Raw genomic sequence first — 16505 nt, 5'->3', positions numbered from 1 at the left:
TCAGATTTGGCCAGTGGGAGTCCCCTCCAGTTGATGCTATTACGTTTTGACAGTCTCTATTGATTATTTGAGCAATTTCTTCTGTTCTGGCAAAAGATTCTGTGCCCCATTTCTCTAAAATCAGGTGTATTTTAGTGGAGAATAGTAGTTAGAACCAGATTTTGCGGGGGTATTGGGGTGTCTCAGTTAAGCACCTGACTCTTGATTTCATCTCAGGTCATGGTCTTGGTTGAGACATCGAGCCCCATATTGGGCTCCCTGCTCAGTGGGGAGTCTGCTTGAGTTTCTCTCCCTCTGCTTCCCCCTCCCCCATTCTCTCTCTCTCAAAGAATTAAATCTAAAAAAAAAGCCCTCAAACAAAACAAAAAAAAATGAAAAAAGAAAGAAACCAGCTTAGTGTATTGAGCAAACCCAATATACCATGTCTTGTATTGGATATGCTCATTGCTGTGTGATATTGCTGTTTCTAAGCCTTCTTAGTAAGGGGATATATGTATGTAACACATACATATATAAACATATTTACATCAGTATTTATTTCTCTGTCTTCATACATATACAAAAATCATAAATTCATTCCAACACTTCCAGTTACAGTCCAGAGTGAACAGGGTTTATTCTCTTTTTTTTTCTTTCTATTCATAAGCCCTTTCATGAATGAGAACCTGGTTGGTTCTCTTATCCTTCCTACTTACTTCATTAATTCCCCAGTATGTAACCAGTGTTCCAGTTCTCTCATAGTTCCCTCCCCTCCACAGATGCCCCTTTACCCCACCTAGGCTCTCAACCTATCCTGTGCTGTTGTCTTTTCACTCTATATGCTCTTCCCTATTTGTAGATAACCTTTTTCTCCTGGTCTGGGATCTGACACCTTACATCAGTCACTCCCTTGTGTGGATGTTCTCTTCAGTCCACTTGGACTTTGATGTTGCATGCCAGGCCAACTTTCTAACCCTTCTTGGCTCTAGAACCTCACTGTATGGTGCGCATATGTGCTCTTATCCCTCTTTGGGCTTGATACTCCATAATAGGCTACCTTACAATGGGGCTGACTTCACATTCCACACAGGCTTTTATATGCCACATTGGGTCACCTTGTAGTGTGGATGTCTTCATCACTCTACTCAGGCTCAAACACCCCATTCCCCATGTGTAGCCGCTTTCCTCTTCAGAAGTTCTGCTCACTTCCACATGGGCCGTACTATACTTCCTTCCTTCCCCCATGTGAATGCACTCCTCACTTTGAACAGGCTCCAATATCCCATTTTGCTTGGTCCTCTCTATTTTTTTTATGGTGAAAAAATTTAGACATTAACAAAATAATAGGTACTAAGCTTATTAATAATTTAGTATATGTGCTGCCAAAGTGAGCACAGCTTATTAATAATTTAAGGCAATTGTAACTATATTTGAAATTGTTAACCTCAACCAGATATTTATTGGGACTTTTCCAGTCAACTACACATTGAATTATGAATGAAAAAAATTAAAGGAAATATTAGGAATTTGTCAAAGATTATGACTAAAATATATGATGTAATTTAGGATTGGATGCCTTTTTTTTTTTTATCTCTTAGGAACTGACTCTTAAAACTCTGTTACGTAAGCTCCATGTTCAGCTTTCTTCCATTTGCTTTCTGTATGTGTGTTCGTGAGTCTATTATGTAGTAAGGAAAGGACTTTGTGTTTTGAAAATTATATTACAAATAAGCTTGAAAGAGGTTCAGTTTGGACTTTATGCAGTTGACCCTTGAACAGCGAAAGGAGTCAGGGGCTCCCCTTCATGGTTGAAAATCTACCTGTAACTTTTGAATCCCCAAAAACTTAATTACTAATAGCCTACTGTGTTGACTAGAATCCTTATTGATAACATAAATAATTAAAACATACTATGTATATGTATTTTACCCTGTATTCTTAAAATAAAGTAGACTAGAAAAAAGAAACTGTTATTAAGAAAATCATAAGGAAAAGAACATTTTCAATACTGTACTGTATTTATTGAAAAAACCTGAGTATGAGTGGACCTGTGCAATTCAAACTCATGTTGTTCAAGGGTAAACTGTATTTTGTTAAGATGAAACAGAATATTTGACTCCTTAGATATTCTTCCCTTCACAGAGAAAATAAGCAACGTATATCCTGTAGCAGTTTCTTGGCTAGTTGAGCATGTAGATTTTAGAAATAATTGGTATGTGTTATTGATGTGTCAGGATAGACCTGAAGTGTATAATAACAAAGTAGCATTTACTTTTATACCTCATTGTTCTTTTTAATTCGGGGCAAGTTCTTTCCCTTTCCTGTGGGAAATAGGTATGACAGTTTTGGGTAATATATACAGTTCTCTGTTCATTTCAAGTAGCAAAACAGACTAGAAATTAAAACATTCCATCCTAGCTGTAATGAAATAAGCTAGTAGTCATAACTAACAGTGAAAGCCTCAGAGTTGCTTGTTTCTTTTAAGGTTTCTTCCTCTCCATAAGCTTCAATCTACTGTAAATGGAAGAAGAAGGTGTGGTTTGCTTCTATAGCTTTTACCCATATTTTTAACTAATTCTGAACTCTCCAGTCTTGCTGGATGGGAATGGAGAAGGAAAACTTATAATTGCCAATTCTGTCTTGGTGATTTAGCATTGGTGCTCTCTTTACTTGATTGTATGCTTAAAGCAACTCTTATCTTATGGATGCTTTTGTGGGTGGAGAGGATAGAAACTTACTGTTTAATGGATATAGAGTTTTGGTTTGGAATGATATAAAGTTCTAGAGATGGATAGTGGCAATGGTGGTAACAATATGAATGTACTTAATGCCACTGACCTATACACTTAAAATAATAAAAAAATATTATGTATATTTTACAATAAGAAAAAAATCAATGAAATTTGCCCTCTCAACAGACTAAAGAAAAATCATATGATCATATAAATAGATGTAGAAACAGCATTTGAAAAAAGAAAACCATATCTGGGGGCATCACAATGCCAGATTTCAGGCATTGTACTACAAAGCTGTGGTCATCAAGACAGTGTGGTACTGGCACAAAAACAGACACATAGATCAGTGGAACAGAATAGAGAATCCAGAAGTGGACCCTGAACTTTATGGGCAACTAATTTTCGATAAAGGAGGAAAGACTATCCATTGGAAGAAAGACAGTCTCTTCAATAAATGGTGCTGGGAAAATTGGACATCCACATGCAGAAGAATGAAACTAGACCACTCTCTTGCACCATACACAAAGATAAACTCAAAATGGATGAAAGATCTAAATGTGAGGCAAGAGTCCATCAAAATCCTAGAGAAGAACACAGGCAACACCCTTTTTGAACTCGGCCATAGTAACTTCTTGCAAGATACATCCACGAAGGCAAAAGAAACAAAAGCAAAAATGAACTATTGGGACTTCATCAAGATAAGAAGCTTTTGCACAGCAAAGGATACAGTCAACAAAACTCAAAGACAACCTACAGAATGGGAGAAGATATTTGCAAATGACGTATCAGATAAAGGGCTAGTTTCCAAGATCTATAAAGAACTTATCAAACTCAACACCAAAGAAACAAACAATCCAATCATGAAATGGACAAAAGACATGAAGAGAAATCTCACAGAGGAAGACATAGACATGGCCAACATGCACATGAGAAAATGCTCTGCATCACTTGCCATCCGGGAAATACAAATCAAAACCACAATGAGATACCGCCTCACACCAGTGAGAATGGGGAAAATTAACAAGACAGGAAACAACCAATGTTGGAGAGGATGCGGAGAAAAGGGAACCCTCATACACTGTTGGTGGGAATGTGAACTGGTGCAGCCACTCTGGAAAACTGTGTGGAGGTTCCTCAAACAGTTAAAAATATACCTGCCCTACGACCCAGCAATTGCACTGTTGGGGATTTACCCCAAAGAGACAAATGCAATGAAACGCCAGGACACCTGCACCCCGATGTTTCTAGCAGCAATGGCCACGATAGCCAAACTGTGGAAGGAGCCTCGGTGTCCAACGAAAGATGAATGGATAAAGAAGATGTGGTTTATGTATACAATGGAATATTACTCAGCTATTAGAAATGACAAATACCCACCATTTGCTTCAATGTGGATGGAACTGGAGGGTATTATGCTGAGTGAAGTAAGCCAGTCGGAGAAGGACAAACATATGTTCTCATTCATTTGGGGAATATAAATAATAGTGAAAGGGAATATAAGGGAAGGGGGAAGAAATGTGTGGGAAATATCAGAAAGGGAGACAGAACGTAAAGACTGCTAACTCTGGGAAACGAACTAGGGGTGGTGGAAGGGGAGGAGGGCGGGGGGTGGGAGTGAATGGGTGACGGGCACTGGGGGTTATTCTGTATGTTAGTAAATTGAACACCAATAAAAAATAAATTAAAATAAATAAATTAATTAATTAAAAAAAAAAGTCAGCCCATTTTCAGGGAGAGGAAAAAAAAATAAATAAATCCTCAGCATACTAGGAATAGTATTTTTTAAATAAAATCTTCATTTTCTATTTTTTCTTGAATCCGTTTTGAAAATTTGTGTTTTTTTGAAGAATTTGTTCCTTTTTATCAAAATTATTTTAATTTATTGACCTAGGTATTTCTAATATTCATTTATTAACTTTAATTTCTGTTGGAACTATAGTAATATCTTTTATTTTATACCTGGTATTGATAACTTTTACCATTTCTCTTTTTGATGTCTAGTCAGATTGGCTGGAGATTTATCAGTTTTACTGATCTTTTTTGTTGTTGTTTACTTGTTTCAAGTTTTTATTTAAATTTTAGTTATTATATAGTATAATAATGGTTTCAGGAGTAGAATGTAGTGATTCATCACATTCATATATCACCCAGTGCTCACCACAAGTGCTCTCCTTGATACCCATCACCCACCCATTTAACCCATCCCCAACTCACCTCTCCTCTATCAGCCCAGTGCTCACCCCATTAAGTGCCCTCCTTGATGCCCATCATGCAGTTACACTATCCTGCCTCATCCCTCCTTTTCTGCAACCCTTTGTTTCCCAGAGTTAGGAGTCTTTCATGGTTTGTCTTCTCTAATGTTTCCCCACTCAGTTTCCCTCTTTTCCGTTATAGTCCCTTTCACTATTTCTTATATTCCACATATGAGTGAAATCATATGATAATTGTCTCTCTGATTGACTTATTTTTGCTCAGCATAATACCCTCTATTTCCATCTGCATTGTTGCAGATGGTAAGATTTCATTTTTTTGATGGATGAGGAATATTCCATTTTATATATATATATATAAAACATCTTCTTTATCCATTCATTTGCTGATGGACATCTAGGCTCTTCCCATAGTTTGGCTACTGTGGACATTGCTGTTATGAACATTGGGGTGCAGGTGACTCTTCGAATCACTATGTTCGTATCCTTTGTATAAATACCTGGTAGTGCAATTGCTGGGGTTGTCGGGTAGCTTTAACTTTTTGAGGAATCTCCATACCGTTTTCCAGAGTGGAGGTACTGGCTTGCTTTCCCACCAACAGTGGTTCCCCTTTTTCCACATTCTTGCCAACATCTGTTGTTTCCTGACTTGTTAATTTTAACTTTCTGACTGGTGTGAGGTGGTATCTCATTGTGTTTTTTTTTTTTTTAAAGATTTTATTTATTTATTTATTTATTTATTTATTTATTTATTTATTTATTTATGAGAGACAGAAAGAGGCAGAGACACAGGCAGAGGGAGAAGCAGGCTCCATGCATGGAGCCTGATGTGGGACTAGATCCCGAGTCCCCAGGATCACGTCCTGGGCTGAAGGCAGGCGCCAAACCGCTGAGCCACCCAGGGATCCCCCTCAGTGTGGTTTTGATTTTATTTCTCTGATGTGCAGTGATGCTGAACATTTTTTCACGTGTCTGTTGGCCATTTGTACGTCTTTGGAGAAATGTTTGTTCATGTTTTCTGCCTATTTCATGACTGGATAATTTGTTTTTAAGATGTTGAGTTTGATAAGTTCTTTATAGATTTTGATACTAGCCCTTTATCTGATAAAATATTTGCAAATATCTTCTCACATTCTGTAGGTTGGGTTTTAGTTTTGTCAACTCTTTGCTGTGCAAAAGCATTTTATCTTGATTAAGTCCCAGTTGTTCGTTTTTGCTTTTGTTTCCTTCACCTTTAAAGATATGTCTAACAAGAAGTTGCTCTAGCCAAGGTCAAAGAGATTGCTGCCTGTATTCTCCTGTAGGTTTTTGATGGATTCCTGCCTCACATTTAGAGCTTTTATCCATTTTAAGCTTATTTTTGTGTATGATATAGGAAAGTGGTCCAGTTTTATTCTTTTGCATGTGACTGCCCAATTTTCCCAACACCATTTGTTGAAGAGACTGCCTTTTTTTTTTTTTTCCATTGGATATTCTTTCCTGCTTTGTTGAAGATTAGTTGGTCATAGAATTAGGGTCCATTTCTGGGTTCTCTAGTCTGTTCATTTGATCTATGTGTCTATTTTTATGCCAGTACCATACTGTCTTGACAATTACGGTTTTGTAATACAGCTTGAAGTTCTGAATTGTGATGCCACCAGCTTTGATTTTCTTTTTCAACATTTCTTTGGCTATTCAGGGCCTTTTCTGGTTCCATACAAATTTTAGGATTATTTGTTCCAGCTATGTGAAAAATGTTGATGGTATTTTGATAGGGATTGCATTGACTGTGTAGATTGCTCTGGGTGGCAAAGATATTTTAACAATATTTGTTTTTCCAGTCCATGAGCATGAAATGTTTTTCCATTTCTTTGGGTCTTCTTCATTTTCTTTCATATACGTTCTATAGTTTTCAAAATACAGATCTTTACCTTTTTGGTTAGGTTTATTCCTAGGTATCTTAATGGATTTTGACGCAATTGTAAATGGGATCAATTCCTTGATTTCTCTTTCTTCTGTCTGTGTATAGAAATGCAATTGGGGGATTCCTGGGTGGCTCAGTGGTTTAGCTCTGCCTTGGGCCCAGGGCGTGATCCTTGGAATCCCGGCATGGAGTCCCGCATTAGACTCCCTGCATGGAGCCTGCTTCTCCCTCTGCCTGTGTCTCTGCCTCTCTCTGTGTGTCTCTCAAGAATAAATAAATAAAAATCTTAAAAAAAAAAAAAAAAGAAATGCAATTGATTTCTCTGCATTGGTTTTATATCCTGCCATTTTGCTGAATTTCTGTATGAGTTCTAGCAATTTTTGGGTGGAGTCTTTTGAGTCTTTCAACATAGAGTATCATGTCATGTACGAAGACCAAAATTTGACTTCAGTGCTGATTTGGATACCTTTTATTTCTTTTTGTTGTCTGATTGCTGAGGCTAGGGCTTCTAATACTATATTGAACAACAGTGATGAGAATGGATGTCTCTGTCCTATTCTGACCTAGGGGAAAAAGCTCTCAGTTTTTCCCCATTGAGGATAATATTTGCTGTGGGTTTTTTGTATAATGCTTTTATGGTATTGAGGTATGTTCCCTCTATCCCTACACTGCAGAGAGTTTTAATCAAGAAAGAATGCTGTATTTTGTCAAATGCTTTCCCTGCATCTATGGTGAGAATATATGGGTCTTGTCCTTTCTTTTATTAATGTGGTGTATCATGTTGATTTGCAGATGCTGAATCACCCTTGCAGCCCAGGAATAAATCCCACTTCGTTGTGGTGAATAATCCTTTTAATGTAACTGTTGGATCCTATTAGCTAGTATCTTGAGAATTTTTGCATCCATATTCATCAGGGATATTGGTCTGTGGTTCGCCTTTTTGGTGGATCTTTGTCTTGTTTTGGAATCAAGGTAATACTGGCCTCATAGAATGAGTTTGGAAGTTTTCTATATGCCAAATCTTTTTTATCCATTCATCAGTTTTGGACATTTGGTCTCTTTTCATAATTTGGCTATTGTTGATATCAATTTTATTGTTCTTTACTATTAGCTTATTAAGTGTATGCCTTTATTTTATTTAATATTGTTTTAAAATGTTAATGATTCCAAGATTTACAATATGCATCTTTAACTTATTACAGTCTGCCTTCAAATAATAACATTTCACACATAATACAAGAATCTTAAATTCTTTTTTCCCATTTCCCCATTTTCCTTTATGCTGCTATTGTCATGTACTTTATTTCTCCATTTCTTACAAAGTCCACAACATATTGCTTTGTTTATTTTTTCCACAACATATTGCTTTAAACAATTACCTTTAGAAAACATCTTATATGTGAAAAATATTTTATATTCACTTATATATTTATTATTTTCAGTACTCTTTTTAAAATTTTTTTATTTTCAGTACTCTTTATTCCCTTATATAGATTCACATTTCTATTTGGTATTTTCCTTCCTTCTGAAGAACTTTAATGTTACTCATTGTGCAAATTTGTTGGTGACCAATTCTCACAGCTTTTGTTTGTTTGAAAATGTCTCTATTTTGTCTTTTATTTAGTTTTTTAAAGATTTTATTTTTAGAGAGGGTAGGGGGAGGGGCAGAGGAAGAGTGAGAGAGAGACTCTCTAGCAGACTTCCTACTAACTGGGGAACTGGACACGGGGCTTGGTCCTACAACCCGTAGATCATGACCTGAGCTAAAATCAAGAGTGGGATGCTTAATCGATTGACCTACTCACACGCTCCTGTTTTGTCTTTATTTTTACAATATAATTCACTGGGTTCTGAATTCTAGTTTTTTTTTTTTTTCTTTTCTTTACACTTTAAAGATGCTGTTCCATCAGTGATTCTGACATGAAGTTTCTTGTCTTTCTTACGTTTATTTCTCTGTATTTAATGTGTCTCCTCATCACCCCCACTCCTATTTTTAAGATTTTTTTCTTTATTGCTATTTTTTTTAAAGCAATGTAATTATGACTTTCCTGATGTGGATTTCTTTGTGTTTATCATTGACCTTCATGAATCTTTGGGTACTTTTCATTGAATTTGGAAAAATTTTGGCTATAATTCTTTCAAATGCTTTCTACTTGCTTTTTTCCTGGGACTCCAATTACATGTTAGTCTACTTTATACTCTCTCATAGATCACCCATATGCTATTTATTTTAATGGGGGATGAGAGCTTTTTGTTTGTATGATTAATTTTTGAGTTTCTATAATTATATATCATTACATTCATAGTCCTCTGCAATATTTAAACTGCTGTTAATCCTCTCCAGTGAATTTATTTCAGATTTCTTCATGTCTACAAATTCCATTTTTAGAAATGCTTTTTATCTTTCCACATTGTGCTCATGTTTTCTTCTGAGTATCTTTATGACACATTGTATTTTCCAGTATGCTCACAACATTCTTTTTTTTTAAGATTTTGAGAGAGAGAGGTAGTGCATGTGTGTACGTATGAGAGAGAGCACCAGAGAGAGCATGAGAAAAAGCATGAGAAAAAGCATGAGTAAGGGGGAAGGGGCAGAGAGAAAGAGGGAGAAGCAGATTCCTCACTCACCAGGGCACCCAATGCAGGGCTTGATCCCAGGACTATGACCTGAGCTGAAGGCAGACACCTAACCAACCTAGGCATCCCATGACATTATTTTCTATTGCACATGTCCTTCTACAGCTTTGCAACTGCCTATTAAAGAGATGGCATTTATGTCTCCTCAGTTGCAATTGGTCAGGCCCTTGTGGGTTTGTTGCCTGAGAATATGGATGACAGTTATTTCTAAGCCTGGGTCATAAAAAGTATATAACCTCTACCTTTTTTCTCTTTTATGTGATTCTCTTCCTGATGCTCATCTATCATGCTGTGAGAAAACCCACATCAAAAAGAGAAGCCCATGAAGAAATGGACCAAAGGCCAAAGCCTTAACTAATAAGCTCCCAGCCAATAACTAGCACCAGCTTTTCAGTCATATTAGTGAGCTGTCTTGGAAGCAGAGCCTTTAGATCTCAAGTCAGGCTGCCACACCTGAGCTGTGTAGAACTTCCCTTCTGAGTCCTGCCCAAATTCCAGATTCATAAACAAAAAAATGATTATTTTTTAAGCCACAAAGTTTCAGATGGTTTGCTGGGCCTGTAGGTAGATATTTATATTTTCTCTTTTAATTCCTTGTTTTTTTAAATCTGTCATCTCTGTCTTTTCCGTATCTTTATTGACCATTTTTTTTCCCTTATTGCTGGTCACCTTTTTCTGATTCTTGTAGTAATTTTTGATTGGATGCTGGATTTAGTATTTTGTTTCATTTTATTTTATTTTTAAATATATATATATATATATTATTTATTCATGAGAGACACAGAGACAGAGAGAGAGAAGCAGAGAGACATAGGCAGAGGGAGAAGTAGGCTCCATGCAGGGAGCCCGATGTGGGACTCATCCCAGGACTCCAGGATCACACCCTGCGCTGAAGGCTCGTGCTAAATCGCTGAGCCACCCAGGGATCCCCATTTTATTTTAGTTTTTAAAGATTTTATTTATTTATTCATGAGAGACAGAGAGAGTCAAAGACATAGGCAGAGAGAGGAGAAGCAGGCTCCATGCAGGAGCCCGATGTGGGACTCGATCCTGGAACTCCGAGATCATATCCTGAGCTGAAGGCAGATGCTGAACCCCGGAGCCACCCAGGCATGCCTATTTTTTTTTTTTTTTTGGTTTTAGTACCACAAACTTTTATCTAGGTCTCCAAAGATCTTTTATTTTATTTATTTTTTTATCTGTCAGTATTTACCATGTTAGAAATTATGGCTGAAGAATTTTAGAATATTTGTTCATCTAAAATTAAATAATGATTAACCTATTATATGTTTGCTTAAATAACACTTTTTGAAATGAAAAATAACTGTCTCCTCCAAAAAAAATAGTGAAAATAAAATTATTGATTTACTTTTTGGGTGTGAATGTCTTTTATGACTGGCTTAAGAGAGAACAGCTGGAATCTCATATGTGCCTCTTCATTAAATCTTTTGCAACATCCCATGCCAGATAGTATTTGGAACACTCCACTGTGTACTCATAAGAGAGTGCTTCTGAAAAAGGCAAGTAACATCTTGGTATTATTAGGAATATAGTTGTGACCTTGTCAATCCCCCAAAAGGGTCTTGAAGTCCTCCACAAGTCCCTACACCACACTTTAAGATCACTTTTCTTGGGCAAGATTAGCCTCAAGTATACTAAGGCTTGACCCTTCTGGGATCTCAACTGAATATACTAAATATCTGAAGAGGTGTTTGTACTCTCCCCACTTTGGTTCTTGGGAACTCCAGTGATTTCCCTACACTTTGTGACCTCTGGGAATTATTTAGCTTACTTTTTCCCAGTAATTGTTCCTTGCCCAGCAAATGCTGTTCTTTGCTTGTCTTTGTAGAGTTTCATCCTGTGCATGTGCAGGACACTGCATGCAGACTTCTGGAGTTTTTCCACAGGATCACTCCTTCCTCAGCTTAGTGAGCCTGAAAGATTCTGTTAGGCTGTGCCCACCCTGCATTGCAGTCTGGAAATTGCCTTTCAGTTAGCAAGCCCAGTTGTTCATAGAGTTCACCTCATTTATATCCAGTCTCTCAGAATTCTTAGTGCTGTCTTCTGTTCAGTGTCTGCAGATAGTTGTTTCATATGTGTTTGTCTGGCATTTAGTTGTTTATGGTGTGGGGGTCAAGTCCTATGGCAGTTACTTCTTCATGTGCAGACATCCCTGACTGGTGTTTTTTGTTTTGTTTTGTTTTTAACCATTACTGCTGACAAAATTACACTGAGGTTTTATATATCCTATTAAAACATGGTATTTGTTGTCTTACCCTTTAGTGAAAACTTGCATTTTAGCATTCTGTTCGTATTGATGAAAATTAACTTTTACATGAAGAGACATTTTCTTTTCTTTTTAATAATAAATTTATTTTTTATTGGTGTTCAGTTTGCCAACATACAGAATAACACCCAGTGCTCATCCTGTCAAGTGCCCCCCTCAGTGCCCGTCACCCATTCACCTCCACCCGCCGCCCTCCTCCCCTTCCACCACCCCTAGTTCGTTTCCCAGAGTTAGGAGTCTTCATGTTCTGTCTCCCTTTCTGATATTTCGTACCCATTTCTTCTCCCTTCGAAGGGACATTTTCCACCATTGTATGAGGAACAAAGAAGAATGTAGTCACTTATTCTAAATGTAAACCATTTGTTTGCCTTTTGTTTTAGGCAAGTTTGTGGACTCTTTATGTCTCAGTCTCTTAGTAATAATGTATCTAGAATGTTAACATGAAATGATAAATAGAATATTGTAACTATTTCGTTAGTGTTAAGTCTTATGCCTCAGGAGTTAGTACCTTCTCTTATATATTGTAGTCCTACAGACCTGGATTCAAATTCTGGCTCTGGGCTTTACTAGATCTGTAAATCAGACTTTTTGCTTACCCTGCATCTGAGCCTCCATTTCCTTATCTATAATGGGGGACATGATTAAATAGGAATGAGACCTTCTGCTAACAGAGCTGCTGCCTATTTTTTTTTTTTTTGTAATAGAGCTTCTAATAACAATGCTTTAAACAAAGTAGAGATTTATGTTCTCTTTCTCTTCATATAAGAGGAACCTGGCAATTCAAGAGTGGTATGGCAGCCACACAGTGTATTGTGGACTCAGATACCTTCTCTTTCGATTCTAGCATTCTTAGCTCAAGAGCTCTATCCTGAGGGTCACCTCATGATTCAAGGTGCCTATTGGAATTCTACCCATCATGTCCATATCCTAAGCAACAGGAAGGAGTAGGTGGGGAAGGTAAGAGGGTATGTCTTCCTTTAAGGAAACTTTTTAAAATATAGTCATTTGATTCAAATCTCACTGGCCATAATTTAGCCATATGGTCATTTATAGATTTAAGGGAAGCTGGGGAATATAGTCTTTTAGCAGGATGATATGAAGAAGAAAGGGAAAAGGGGCTGTTAGGTTGGCATCCAGGAGCATCTGTTACTAATGTCTTCTCTTACAATTTCATGGGTTCCCAGTGAGTTGAGAAATTTATCCAGGAGTCCGCAAATGGAGACCAAAATATCACCCTTATAAAACTGACAAAGCTGATGCTTGAGAAAGGGGCTTACATCTGCAGTTACATGTGTTTCTTAATATTAAACCCTAGAATTAAACAGACATGCTCTTCCAGTCATAAAAGTGCCAGGCCAGGTAGAGCCTGCCCCTATTAAATTTATGGCATGAAGGAACAAAGTCAATGTATGTATCCTGCCAGCAGCTCTTTCTCAGAAGAAAGGGAAGGGTGGGTGAGGAATAGAAATGTTACTTACTTATGTCCTCAGAAATGGGGAAGGGTTACTCTTTTCCCTTTTCCCTTTTCCCTTCCGACAGTACTTTATCTTAAGAGTTTAGCATGATGCTTGGCACTGAATAAGCATTCAGTATATCGTGATTATTATTATAATGATGTTTTGAGTAATTTGAATAGCCACCATGATGTCTTAGAATCTATGTATTTAATCTTCCCACATGCATTGCTATTTGACATATAGCATGGTTTCTGTGCTATATTTTTTTTTTTGCTGCACCATGAGATAAAATTGATAAATAATTTTAAAAGGTTTTATGGATACCTTCTAGAGTAACAGTTTTTATTTTTTTTATTTTTTTAAAGATTTTATTTATTTATTAATACGAGAGAGAAAGAGAGAGAGAGAGAAGCAGGCTCCATGCAGAGAGCCCGACGTGGGACTTGATCTCCAGGATCAGGCCCTGGGCTGAAGGTGGCGTTAAACCGCTGAGCCACCTAGGCTGCCCTAGAGTAACAGTTTTTAAACTTGTGGTGGCGTTGTAGTTTCCTTTGCAAATGTAATGAAATTATGTATATAGCAAACATTATACCTATGATTTCTGGGAATACATGGATCTTAAGAACTTATGGCAGATAAAATTTAATGAACTACAGATACCTACATATTACTGTAAACTAGTATCAATGACTGTTGAATAAGTTAAGTACAATTAATTAACAGGAAAGGTAAGACCATGTGAGGCAGACAGACGGACGCATGTTTGAACTCCCAACTGTGCCCACCTACTAGCCAGTTATTATTAAAGTAATGTTTTTTCTTATTTTAAATCAGTGAAACGAAGGTGATAATAGTTTCTATATCCAAGGTTGAGGAATGAATGAAATAATGCATATAAAGCCTTACTTCTGGGCCACAGTATCCACTTGCTATTTTCTAGCTGTTGCTGTGTTTTTTTTTTTTTTTTTTTTTTTTTAATTTTTATTTATTTATGATAGTCACAGAGAGAGAGAGGCACAGAGACACAGGCAGAGGGAGAAGCAGGCTCCATGCACCGGGAGCCCGACGTGGGATTCGATCCCGGGTCTCCAGGATCGTGCCCTGGGCCAAAGGCAGGCGCCAAACCGCTGCGCCACCCAGGGATCCCTGCTGTTGTTTTTATAGTCATTATTGTTGTTACCCTTCTTTGCCTTTCTAATCTTACCCTGATGATCTTGCGGGTTCCAGTGACTAAATGATCGTGAATTTCATAACTTGGAGATAAAATATTCTGAGCAAACAGCTTGATCCTTTAGATCTGTTTTTTTAAAAAAGGAAAGCAAAAGTCCTCAAGAGTCTTCATGATCTTTGATCTCTCCAGAATAAGAAAGACCTTTCACTCCCTGCCTCTGGCTCATCAGGGAAAAGATCTTCTGTATGCCCTTCAAAATTTCCCCAGCTTCCCTTACTTCCTCTTATGTCTCCTTCCTGGCCCACCAGAAAGAGAAAGATGTCAGTTTGATACCTCTGGCCTCTTCTGAAAACCTGGAAATGGTATTTATCCTGTCAGCAGTTCCTGGGTATTTAAGTGTTTTACATCTCGATCTGTCTTTATTATTTAAGGAAAAGTCCTTAACTTTCCCCATTCCTTTCTGATGAATAGCTTGGGCTATAGAAGTTTGGTCCCCTCACTAAGAGCTACAGATCCCCTGCTGTTTTTATAGGTTGACTTTTGACACAGACTACTTCTGTTCAAGGAACTCATTGTTGTTAAGTTAGTGCCAGTTTATACCAGAACTTAACTTTTAAAGCTCGTTTAAATAGACTTCTTAATGGTTTTTTTGGTTGATGTTTAAATTATCTAGTGTTTTTCTTTTTCCTAATGACCCAAGTAGCATATACTCAATGCAAAAAAAATTAATCAGAAAATGCATGAATCATAAAGAAGAAAGCTCTTCCATAGTTCTACTCTACCAAACTAGTCACTTTTATTATTTTTTATATGATTCTATGTACATCTATGTATGTGTAGTATGTATATATGTATTTATATAGAACATGTATACTTATAGATAGGTTTATTATACGCCTTGAAATTTTTTTTGTTTTCCCCAAAATGCAGTCCTTCTGTATATATTGTCTTGTAATCTGCTTTTTCCTCTAGCCTATATATGTATAACTTATACAATTTTATAGACTGAATATAATTTATTTAACTAATTTCCTATTGAGATGGATATTTAGGTTGTTTATGATTTTTTAGTAATTTAACCCCAGGATGGTAAACATTTTTCTGCATCCATTTTTGAGTAGTTGTGTTATCTTTGCTTTTTTTTTTTTTTTTAATTTTTGTATTTATTTATGATAGTCACAGAGAAAGAGAGAGAGAGAGAGAGAGGCAGAGACACAGGCAGAGGGAGAAGCAGGCTCCATGCACCGGGAGCCCGACGTGGGATTTGATCCCAGGTCTCCAGGATCGCGCCCTGGGCCAAAGGCAGGCGCTAAACCGCTGCGCCACCCAGGGATCCCTATCTTTGCTTTTTAATGCATTCTTAGAAGTTGAATTCATGAGTCAAAGGCTGTGTACCATAACTAACTGGTTATGAAAGTACCTTTTTCTAATCAAATTTGAGTATTATTCTTTTTAATATTTTTCAGTGTGATAAAACTAATATCTGTATTTTAATTTCCCTTTCTTTGATTTCTAGAGATTAAACATTTTCATGTTTTTTGGCCACTTGCATTTTTTCTGAGATTAATTTTGTGTTATATTAGTCTTTGCTTATCTTCCTAAGATATGTATGTTTTAAAGACGGCAGAATTTTATTTCTTGCAGTAAGACATTATATTTTGAAATTATGCTGTTGTAAAACATATACTATAATATGTTTATATATTATAAAATTATATTACAAATGATTTTATTTTTGCTGGACTTAATTTCTTACTGTGGTAGTTATTTTCAAGTATTGGCATAGGAAATTATGTAATTTACTGATAAAACCAAGCTTGTTAGAATAATTTATTTGTCTAAAATACAAATGAAGAGGACTGAAATTCTTAATGCTTATTTGCACTTTAAAGTTCCTCTTTTGGTTTAACTTTTTAATTTGCTAACATCTGGTTCTTGGCCATGTTCTTTTTGTTGTTGTTGTTGTTGAAAGATTTTATTTATTTGAGAGAGAGAAAGAGCACGTGCAAGTAGTGGGAGAAGAGGGCAGAGCTGAGCAGGGAGCCCAACTGAGGGCTGGATCCCAGAACCCTGGGATCATGACGTGAGTCAAAGGCAGACACTTAACTCACTGAGCCACCCAGGCA

The 16505-nt window shown here is 36.8% G+C and overlaps 1 protein-coding gene across 13 annotated transcripts in view; it reads left to right on the top strand.

The window, feature by feature from the left end:
* The window catches only part of ANAPC10 (anaphase promoting complex subunit 10), a 279601-nt gene that overhangs the window by 20761 nt on the left and 242335 nt on the right, over nucleotides 1-16505 (top strand). The window lies entirely within an intron of this gene.

This window comes from Canis aureus, chromosome 13, assembly GCF_053574225.1.
Source record: "Canis aureus isolate CA01 chromosome 13, VMU_Caureus_v.1.0, whole genome shotgun sequence".
NCBI classification, from domain to species: domain Eukaryota; kingdom Metazoa; phylum Chordata; class Mammalia; order Carnivora; family Canidae; genus Canis; species Canis aureus.
Note: the sequence above shows the minus strand (reverse complement) of the source record. Positions and strands in the feature narration are given on the sequence as shown.